Below are 9575 nucleotides of genomic sequence, written 5' to 3' on the forward strand. Positions count from 1 at the left end.
CCCACCACCGAAAAACAATTCCAGAAAGTTTCAAAAAGCAAAACTGGAATTTGCCCCTCACTTGCCACTGTTTACATAGCATTTACATTGTATGTGGTGTCACAAGTAATCTAGAGATGATTTAAAGTTTACAAGAAGATGTGCATGGGTTATATGCAAATACTACACCATTTTATATAAGGGACTTGAGCCTCCTCAGATTTTAGTATCTGTGGGGGTGGGAGGTGTCCTAGAACCAATCCCCAGCGGATTCTGAGGGAGGATTGTACTGAGAGTTTTCCATGTACCAGACATAGGCTATGTGAACAAAATTCTCATGATTGGACTCTCAAGAAGCTTACAGTTCTCATGGATGATTTTATTACTTTGACGCATATAAGAAACTTGAACTAGGCTAAGTGAATATTGCATACATTTCCCTACGGCAACTGTTTAATGAGTAGATAAGAATTATTCAAAATTGTCATGCTTTTTCTTTCTCCTACAAACGGGCATTTTAACTGGAAAATAATTTGTTCTCTTAAGTACTTAAGCCAAGTTTTTTCAGACATCACTCACACTATTTGTTTTCTTGAGTAGGGCCCTTTCTTTTCTCCCAAGGCAGGGACAAATTTAAGGCTGACCAGTAGCCAATTATCGCAGTGTTCTAGAAGGGTAAGACTTTCATTAAATGGGGATTGATAAATGAGGCTACGAGGTCCGAGGAAGCTGGATAATATTGTTAGAGGTTAGAGCCAGTACTTTGGTGCAGTGAGACTGACATGGATGAAAGTCTCTTGTGCGTTCCTTAAAGCCTTAGTTTGCTCATCTGTAAAATGGGGTAATGATAGTAGCTACCTCATAGGGTCGTTCTGAAGATCAAATAAGATCAGTGTTTAAAATCCTGATGACAGTGCCTGGCACATGGTAATGACTCTGTTAATATCTGTTGACACCGTGTATTTTTCTTGGTAGCGTGCCAGTAATAAGTTAGCATATCTAAGCCTTTAGGCCCATAGATGTAATTTGGATATTAATAGTACAATCATTTTCTCTGCAAAACGTACTGAAGGTGACCTCAGATTCTAAGACTGGGTGCGTGTTCTATACAAACTCTTGATTGCTGTTTGGACCAGCAAGCAGGGAAACAGTTTCAGAGTCCTGAGCTTCTTGCCCAGAAAAAGATAACATTGACCTATGCCACCCTTCCCCAGCACAGTGATGTTGTCCAGAATAACCCACTAGACTTTTCTTTTAAATAAATAGATAAAATCTTAAGTTTTAGATTTTAAAGTATATTAAAAGATAAACTGATGATTCTGAGGAATGTGAATGAATGTTTGTAAGGATTGTGACGACTAGAAAAAAATTAGACCCATTTTTAAACTATCTTCCCTTAGAATCTAAGAAAAGTCATGGAAATTTTTAGAATAAACCTGTATAAATTCATCCCACAAAGAATCAGGCAGTTCCATGGAGCTGTTCAGAGCTCTGTGGTTTTGTCTACATGGTGCTGAAACTTTTGAACAAGTCAAACAATGGCCCAGTATTTTTTTTTAATAAAATAAAATAAAAGCTCTTTGATGGATAAGCCTGGCTAGTGACAACATCTGATCTGGTAGCCAACTGTGCATATGGACTTTGCCTGGATGTATCTTTCAATAAAGTTTAGCAGTAACAGGAATTTGTGATAAGAGTAGCAAAGAAAGGTAGGCGTGTGTTTAATAAAGCTCCACATCACAATGGACTAAAAAAATAGAGTCTGAAACCCTGGCCAACTGACACTTTAAAAAATCATTCCAGGACCATTCAGATTATAAAATGTAGTTACCCGTTGATGACATACAGGAGATCATATATTCATTCATTCAGCAAAGATTTATTGAATGTTGTATTAGTCTGCTTGGACTGCCATAATAAAATACTATAGATTGGGTGACTTAAACAAGAGAAATTTATTTTCTCACAGTTCTGGAGGCTGGAAGGCCAAGATCAGGAAGCCAGCATGGTTGGTTCCTGGCATGAGCTCTCTTCCTGGCTTTCAGATAGGTGCCTTCTTACTGTGTCCTCACCAGGCAGAGAGAGAAAGAGAAAGAGAGAGAGAGCTAGTTCTCTGGTGTCTCTTCATATAAGGGCACTAATCCCATCATGAGGGCCCCACCCTCATGACCTCATCTAAACACTAATTACCTTGTAAAATCCCACCTCCAAATATCATCACATTGGGGGTTACAGCTTCAACATATGAATTTGGGAAGGACACAATTTAGCCCATAGCAAGCACCTTCCTATGTTTGGTCCTGGAAATACAAATATGGTCTCTATGGTTCCTGGAGGGAGGAAACAGACTATAAATTAGTAAACAAAGTCAATTAATTTCTGAATATGATGACTGCCATGAAGGAAATGAACAAGGCTCCTAGAAAAATAATGGGGCAAGAGATGAGGAGGCCACTGGCCCTTCTGATGATGGAATGTTTAGGCTGAGACCTAAGGAATGAGAGGGAGCCAGCCATTGGAGACTAGCCAGGAGAAGGGCATTCAACAGAAGGGACTGCAAGGGTAAAGGCCCTGAGATGGGAAGGGGCTTGCCATGTTCTAGGACCAGTTACAAGACCATTGTGATTCGAGGGTCATAACTGAAGGATGAGTGACACGAGAAGAGGTTGAATTGGTAGCCAAGGGCCAGATTATCTGCAGTTTATTTAATAGTAATACCTAGGTGTTTTTTGGTACCTTGGCATTTGTTATGAGTTAAACTCAATCATCTACAATACTGTAGAATTTTGTTTGATAGTTCGGCTTCCTCAATTCACTTTGCCTAGAGGGATACCCTTTGAAACCAAACCGAACACCTATGGTAATTTAGGAAGACGCAAGATGTGCAGTGCCATCACCAGCATGGGACAAGTTAAGCCAAGTCAATCACCTGAGGCAGTTTTTGTTATTGTATTAATACCAGATTCTTAGAACATCTGATACCACACTGAAATCACCTGAGGATAAACAGCCATGCAAAATGGTGTGACCAATTAAAAACTGCCCTTCTTGGATGGGAAGCCAACCCTTATGAGTTAAGGTGCAATGTGACTCGTCAGAACTGAGTCAGCAAAGCAGCGCACGTGGGATTAAAACCCATGCTGTTTGCCTCCTTCCATAAACAAGTCAACTCAAACTCAAAGGGCATATTTCCCTCCTCATTTGGCACAAGAGATTTTTTTGTCCTGGCACAAGAGCCCGAGGAGGTCCTTGTACACAGCCTTGATGTTACGCCAGCTACATTTTTGAGAGGTAGAAAAGATTTGCCTCATGGGCTTTTGGTAAATTCATACTTTCACCCAATACCACCCATTGTTCAGGAGTAGAATCCAAGGTTCTTCTCACGCGGAAAGGTGCTTCCTTTCTCTCTGCTTCTATGTGTTGCTGTGAAAGGGTCCCTGAAAAATCTGCAAAGATAAAATGCAAGAGCAGCATATAAAATAGACAACTTTTGGGGCTTCCCTGGTGGCGCAGTGTTTGAGAGTCCGTCTGCTGATGCAGGGGACACGGGTTCGTGCCCCGGTCTGGGAAGATCCCACATGCCGCGGAGTGGCTGGGCCCTGAGCCATGGCCGCTGAGCCTGCGCGTCTGGAGCGTGTGCTCCACAACAGGAGAGGCCACAACAGTGAGAGGCCCGCGTACCGCAAAAAAAAAAAAAAAAAAAAAAGGACAACTTTTGATCTCCACTGTTTGCAGTTTGGAGGGTAAGGTTTAGTGACTTTTAAGGGCTGGGTATGTTGCATGTTTCCTCAGTGATTCAACCACGTGATTACAGAAGGTATTGAATATGTTACTAGCATCATAAGTGCTAGATGAAATGTTTAGTCACGGAGGGAAAATGTGTATTGTTACTTAAAAGAGTTTGATCTCATAAAATGCAAATACTGAAAAGAGAAGGAATATTAGAAAATTTATGAGGGGCAAGACAAAGTGATCATTTCATGTGACAACACGGGCATAGCCACCACTGACACCAGTGAGTCAAATTAGGTCCTGAGAAGCACAGTGGTTCTTTCAGTTTTCTCGACCTGGAGTGTGAAAATTCTAATGGCACCCTCTCAGGAAACCCGAATTCCTGCCCAGGGAATATATAGATATTTAGTAAACGCAGTAGCTGTTTTAATTATACAGATATGCACTTTCTGCTTCTTAGTTCTTCCATGAACTGCACTATAATGTAGAACTATCTCCTATCACTTGCTTGTATTAGAGTCTAATTAGATTGATAACCAAGCAAAACTTTGTTTGTTACCTGATATTTCGGCATGCCATTTGAAAAGCTATATATATTACTACATTTATTTGGATTGGGTTTCCCCCGAAGTTTTTTTTACTTAAACCAAAAAAAAAAAAAAAAAAGAGGGTATAAGAGTTATAGTGACATTGAATTCACAAGTATCCTAAGTGCATCTGAGTGTATGCCACTGTGAAACTTTCAAGATGATTGTTTTCATGGGTTAAAAGAAACAGGAAGAAAGAAAATGGGAGAGGGAAGGAAAGTGAGTTTGTAGAATGTACACACTTTCTTAAACAAACTGTTTGTTCTCAGGCTTTCTGCCCCAACCAGCTTTAGTCATTAGCTGTAAGATCAAACAGGGCTTTACCCTGGGAGGGACATTGAGGAGAGTGTACAAATGGAAAACAGCAAAGATCTAAGCAGAACATCTGGCTCAGAAGAGAGACTCTAAAAAGAAGGCAGGGGCCTCTATCTGATTCATATGTTCATACATTCATTTATTCACTCATTCATTCATTCTGTTTATTGAGCCCCAAACATTGTCCTAGTCATTAAGGAATCATTTATTGACTTTCTCTTCGTCTGCTGTTTTCAAGAATGAAAGAAACAGAGCAATCAGTGATTTCCGGTGTGTGGAATAGACCAGTTCCATTTGGACTTCCTTTCCCTGGACCAGCTCAAAGGGGCAGCCTGGCTCTGCTCAGAACACCATCTGGGTTCTGGTGCCCTTGGCCAGCCCTCCACAGAAGGCTCTGCCTCTTGGGCAGGGCCAGGAAAAGACTCCACAGCCCCTAAGCTGAGCCACAATCACTATAGAACATGTGGAAGAAGGTCCAGAAGTGTTTTTGTCATCTTTAAAATGATGACCCCTGACTAGATACTGCAAATGAGGAGTGGCCAGAGAACATTTCCCTAATCGTGTTTATGGCAGAGTTCTTTCAGTGGTCGTATCGGGCATCCTTTCTGTTGTGGGGCTTGGGTGAGGCAGTGAGGCACCTAGGATGTGACACTGAGGGACGTGCTCACTCTTGGGTTGTGCAAGTGGTTTTGCACAGGTGGGGGCTTTCTTTCTTTTTTTTTTATTGAAGTATAGTTGATTTACAATGTTGTGCTGATTTCTGCTGTACAGCAAAGTGACTCAGTTATGCACATATATACGTTCTTTTTTTTAAATAATTCTTTTCCATCATTGTTTTCCCCAGGATATTGGGTATAGTTCCCTGTGCTGTACAGTATGACCTTGTTGTTTACCCATTCTAAATCTAATAGTTTGTATCTCCTAACCCCAAACTCCCAGTGCATCCCTCCCCCTCCTCTCCTCCCCCTTGGCAACCACAGGTCTGTTCTCTATGTCTGTGAGTTTGTTTCTGTCTTATAGATAGGTTCATTTGTGCCATATTTTATTTTATTTTTTTAAATAAATTTATTTATTTATTTTTGGCTGAGTTGGGTCTTCGTTGCTGCACGCGAGGTTTCTCTCGTTGCGGTGAGCGGGGGCTGCTCTTCATTGCAGTGCGCGGGCTTCTCATTGCGGCGGCTTCTCTTGTTGCAGAGCACGGGCTCTAGGCGTGCGGGCTTCAGTAGTTGTAGCACCGGGCTCAGTAGTTGTGGCTCACGGGCTTGGTTGCTCCGCAGCATGTGGGATCTTCCTGGACCAGGGCTCGAACCCGTGTCCCCTGCATTGTTAGGCGGATTCTTAACCACTGCACCATCAAGGAAGTCCTTGTGCCATATTTTAGATTCCACATATAAGCGATATCATATGGTGTTTGTGTTCCTCTTTCTGACTTACTTCACTTAGTATGATAATCTCTAGTTGCATCCATATTGCTGCAAGTGGCATTCTTTCTTTTTTTATGGCTTAGTATTCCACTGTATATATGTACCACATCTTCTTTATCCATTCATCTGCCGGTGGGCATTTAGGTTGTTTCCATGTCTTGGCTATTGTGAATAGTGCTGCTACGAACATAGGGGTGCATGTATCTTTTTGAATTATAGTTTTGTCCGGGTATATGCCCAGGAGTGGGATTGCTGAATCATATGGTAAATCTATTTCTAGCTTTCTGAGGAACCTCCATATTGTTTTCCACAGTGGCTGCACCAACTTACATTACAGGTAGGGGCTATCTTGAATGTTGTGCCCTAGGTGTCTCACTCACTTCACAGTACTTCCAGCCCTGCAATTAACTCTTTTTTTACTCCCCTCACCCCTTCCTCCAAAGAATCTACTGTCAAAGAAATTTGGAAAATATTGCTTATCATATATGGTATATTCTTCATTTCCCCATCTGCATCTTTTGGTTTATACACAGTACACGGTACTCTATTATGGGCTCTGAGTATTCCTGCAGAAACGAAATCCTGTAATCCTACTGAGCCCTGCATTTCCCAGATGTATTTGACTGTGGAATTATTTTCTTTTTTAAGAAAAACGTATTAGCATCTCGTGGGACATTCAGGGAAGTTGGTTAAAAAGTACCTCAGAATGGTTGCATATGGAACATACTCATTATTTTGAAAACTTCTTTTGCTGAATAATAGCTGTGTTCTATTTTGGGTTTGGTTTCATTTGCAAGTTGCACGAAACCCTCCAGCCTCTGAATAAGGAAAGGGTTAGAATGTTCATTCATACCTTCCAACTCCCAGATGAACAGTTCATTGATTCAACCAACATTGATAAGACACCTACTATGTGCTAGGAATACAAAGGTGAGTGAAATGGTTTTCCTTACCCCTAGGGGGCAAAGGAGGAGCAGAGACTTACACAACTACAAGTCCAAGTACTGTTGCTGTAAAAGTGAAACACAAATAAAGAAAGTAGCTCACAAAAATATCCTTTTATGATTTTACCTCCAGACCAAATGAACTGCTTCTAAGGAGAGAGCTATTTATGATACTTTTCAGTCTTTCCTATAACATCTAGCAGGGAACTAGGCACATAAGGGGTGCTCGATAAATATTTGTCAAATAAGTAATAGTTGAGGAAACATCTTGCAACTTAATTGATATACATTAGATTATAATATCTATTAAGGATCACTTACAAACACACTTCAAGAACTCAAACAAAAGGTTGTACTAACGCTTCTAAGTTTCATTTCCCCATCTGTCGAATAAGGATAATAGTACTGATTTCAGGGGGTTCTTGAGAGGATTAAATGAGAATTACAAAAAGCAGCTATTATGTTCCCTGGCATGTAACAATTTGGCCAATAAACTACAGTTATTATGATTACAACACACTGTGATCTTCATCCAGAAGGTTACCATAAGCGGCACACTCTGATTTGGCAAAAAGCTCACCTAGAGCTTTATGTGGTCCCATCAGCACTGTCCCCTTGCTGAGAACATATGGTTTTGAAAGGTTGTTGTGAACGCATGCAGGTCCAGAGCCCTAGGTAAGGCTGTACATGCACACACACTACAACACACCCACCGCACACTCACACTCCTCTGTCACCCCACGTCTAGCTCCACCACAAGGCACCTGCAGCAGCTCCCTAAATGGCCTGATTTCCCCAATTGCCAACGTGAACTTGTGAAATAGTCAGGCTGAGTCCTCCCTCTGAAGGCACTGTTTTGAGACACAAAGCAGGCATGATAACCAGAAGAGAGACCCCGCGAGCACCCATGAGCAAGAGCCCGCCCGCACGTCGCTTCCGGTTAAGTTTAGATTCCTCCGCTGACGCTCTGCAGTGTTCGCTTTGGACGCCTCGCTGATTTCTGCTGCGTTCGTCCCCGCTAACCTAATGCCCCCTGAGAAAAAGCTCTGAGCCGCGTTCACCTGGATTTCCCTGGCTCCCCCTGCAGTGTTTTCTAGACTGGAATAGGCATTGGGTGACTTGTTAAATACACACAGAGTGTCTCCAAAATCTCTAGGCGTGGGCCCCACAGAGCCGTGTTGATAAGCCTTTTGGGGGAGTTCTTGGCAATTAGGGTGGCGTTTGGGCCCCGCCGTCGCACAGCGCTGCATTCCATGTCTGTTCACGGTTGGTCTTCTATGTTTATTGAAAGAATGAATGACCTATGAGAGGGTAGGGATTCGGCAAATAAGAAGGCGTTTTGCAGAGGAGTGTGTATGTGTGCTCACGTGTGCCCACATGCATACGTGCCGCGTGATCTATAAAATAGAGCTCAGTCTGTGGCATAAGATGCTGCCTGTATAGTAATCCCCCCTTATCCTTAGGGGATACATCCCATGACTTCCAATGGATACCTGAAACCACAGATACATGGGTACCAAACCCTATATAAACTGTTTTTTCCTATACATATATACATGTGATAAAGTTTAATTTATAAATTAGGCACAGTAAGAGATTAACAACAATAACGAAAAATAAAACATAACAATTATAACAATATACTGTAATAAACATGGTGTGAAGGTGGTTTCTTTCTCTCTCTCAAAATACCTTATTGTACAAATTTAAAGCCTTTTCCGTCTTAACTAAGCATTTATCATGCACTGTGGCTGTAACTTTTGCAGTTTGAGGTTTGAGACCCAAACTAGCATGAATTTCTTTTTCCTTCTTCACAGTTTCATCAATAGAAGAGTCATTCTTACCGTAGATCTTAGCAACCTCCGCAGATGATTTCTCTTCCTTTCCTCATTAAGTGGGGGAACTTTCACCTTTTCACTTAAAGGAAGAATTTTGTGGCGTCTCTTTGGCATTATCCGAATTGCCAGCATCATTACTTCTGCGCTTTGGGGCCATTATTAAGGAAGATAAGGGTCACTTGAACACAAGCACTGTGATACCTCAACAGTCGATCTGATAACTGAGAGGCCTACTAAGTGGCTGACAGGCAAGATACGCTGGACAAAGGGATGGCTCGTGTCCTGGGAGAGATATCGCGAGATGGGGCGAGATGGCGTGAGATTTCATCACGCTACTCAGAAGGGCATGTGATTGAAAACTTATGAATTGTTGGGAAGTCCCTGGCGGTCCAGTGGTTAGGATTCGGTGCTTTCACTGCTGTGGCCTGGGTTCGATACCTGGTCAGAGAACTAAGATCCCACAAGCCACACGGTGCAGCAAAAACAAAAACAAAGCAAGAAACACCCCCCCCCCCAAACTTATGAATTGTTTACTTTGGGAATTTTCCACTTAATATTTTCAGACTGCGGTTGACCGAGGGTAACTGAAACAGTGGAAAAGAAAACCGAGGGTAAGGTGAGACAACTCTAAATCAGGACCAGGTGACCCAGCAGTCACAAGGTCCACGAGGGAACAGTAATCATGGAGCTGCAGTGAGTGGAACGATGATGCCAAAGCAAAGCCAGCACCTCACTCTGCAGCACAGCACAGCAACT

The sequence above is a fragment of the Leucopleurus acutus genome, assembly GCF_964270905.1.
Source record: "Leucopleurus acutus genome assembly, chromosome: 10".
NCBI classification, from domain to species: Eukaryota; Metazoa; Chordata; class Mammalia; order Artiodactyla; family Delphinidae; genus Leucopleurus; species Leucopleurus acutus.